We start from the raw sequence: 2259 nt of genomic DNA, 5'->3' as shown, positions 1-2259 counted from the left end.
GAGGGATAAACTATGTTTGGAAGATATTGATATATATTGGAAATAGACTTTCTTCTCTTGAGTTTTTTAAATTTGATGTGTTGACAGTTTGAAAAAAAAAATTATAACACTGTCTGATGTGGTTCCAAATGAATGTGGAGAAAGTATTTAAGGCAGTGATATTATAAAAAAGGAGAGCAATAGACATGTAAATGGAGGGCCCCCCCCCCCCCCCCCCCCCCCCCCCCCCCCCCGTAAGCCTTTCTTACACTTCACTTGAACTAGTAATTGAATGACACCAGTAGTAGACTGCACATGCATATAGTTGACCCTAAACAAGACAGAAGTCAGGAGTGCTAAATCCCCTGTAAAGTTGAAAATAATGTGTGTCAATTTTTGACCACCCCCAAATTTAAGTGCTAACAGCTACTGTTGGCCTTTTTAGAATTCTTAACGATATATAAACAGATTTAATTAACACATATTTTGTATATTATATGTAATATATATTGTATTCTTAAAATAAATTAGCCTGGGAGAAAAGAAAAAAAATGTTACTAAGAAAATCATAAAGAAAATACACATTTAGAGTATTGTGCCTTAATTATTGAAAACAATCAGTGTATAAAAGTGGTGTGGACCTGTGTTGTAGTTTAAGATCCCATGTTGTTCAAGGGGTCAGCTGTACAAAATAGTTTTGTAACACCTGGGAACAACCTGATACAAACAGTCTATACGAATAAATACAACTCAAAAAACACTATAGAGGATAAAAAAAAAGATCCAAGATTAAACCCAAAGAAAGGCAGGAAGGAAGGAAAGATAAAGACAATTAGGAAGAGAAAACGAGAAGGAGAGAAATATAAAACAGAGAAGAAACAGAAAACAGACGATGATGACATGAACAACAACAACAACCACAAGATTTCATTTTGAGAAACCTCTAGGATATGTGGTTTTGGTGGTTGGAGACGTAATGAAACCAAGTACAGAGTATTATATATTATGTTACCTTTCATGTAAGAAAGAGGGAAAAATAAGTAATAAACACAGGAATAAGAATGTGGTTTGGAGTTGATTTTTCGCTATGTTTGTATTAAGGTGGACCTATCTGGAAATAACAAGACTGGGGCAAATGAAGGTGAAAAGGTAAGGTCTCAAGGGAACCACATGTGGATCTTCGAAAACTGTATCTTTTAATCTTATTGTTGTCTGGAAATATTGATGTGTATCATGCATCACAGCCAAAACTAATAAACTCCGTAACATTCAACAATAATAGGTAAATCCCAAATAGAAAATAGGTAAATTAATTGCACACGAGCAGGTTATTTACCACAAAGGATACAAAAATTACTACTTCAGACATGGATATCGAGAAGATACAGCCTTTTAATGGATAACAGATTAATTAAAGAGTATCAACTTTTTTTTTTATATACAGGAAGCCCAATCGTTAACCGCATTATCAAAAAGGAACTAAATTATAAAAGAGTACAGACCCATATGAGAGGAGGAAGGGGGTGGAGAAGATGTGATAGGTATGTAAGGGAAAGGACATTGTGGGATAGATAATTGATAGATAGGAATACATATTGAGGTAGTATGGAGTTGATAATGGAAATTGGAGCCCGAGATAAGTTCCATGCAAAATACTAGGATAAATAGGGGAGAGAGTATATAAATCCGAGAGATAAGGGCAATTTATAAATAAATAAATATATAAATTATTAAGGGAAATTCTTATATAATTAAATATGTGTAAATAAAATTATTATATATAATTAATAATTATATATATAATCAATGGAAATGATATATTTCCATTATTATAATCATATCATATATACACATATATATGGAATATTCCTCAGCCATCAAAAGGAATGAACATCTTTCGCCATTTACAACAAACAGATGCAGCAAAGATTAGCTGAGTGAAATAGCAGCAGAGAAAGACACAATACCATGTGATTATGCATCATAAGGGAACTTCGAGAAACAAACAAAACAGAGCAAAGGAGGGGGGAGTAAGAAAAAAGCCAAACCAAGAAACAGACTCTTAACTACAGAGAACAAACCAAGGGTTACCAGAGGGAAGTGTGGGGGGAAGGGGTATGAAAGTACATGATGGGAATTAGGGAGGACACCTGGGATGAGCACAGGTGTTGTATAGAAATGTTGAATCACTATATTGTACACCTTAAACTAATGTTACACTGTATGTCACTAACTGGAATTTAAATAAACACTAAAGAATTTTAAACCGTCAGAAAAACT

Source organism: Mustela putorius, unplaced genomic scaffold, assembly GCF_011764305.1.
Source record: "Mustela putorius furo isolate JIRA1106 unplaced genomic scaffold, ASM1176430v1.1 tig00003867_pilon_pilon_pilon, whole genome shotgun sequence".
In the NCBI taxonomy this organism is placed as follows: domain Eukaryota; kingdom Metazoa; phylum Chordata; class Mammalia; order Carnivora; family Mustelidae; genus Mustela; species Mustela putorius.
Note: the sequence above shows the minus strand (reverse complement) of the source record.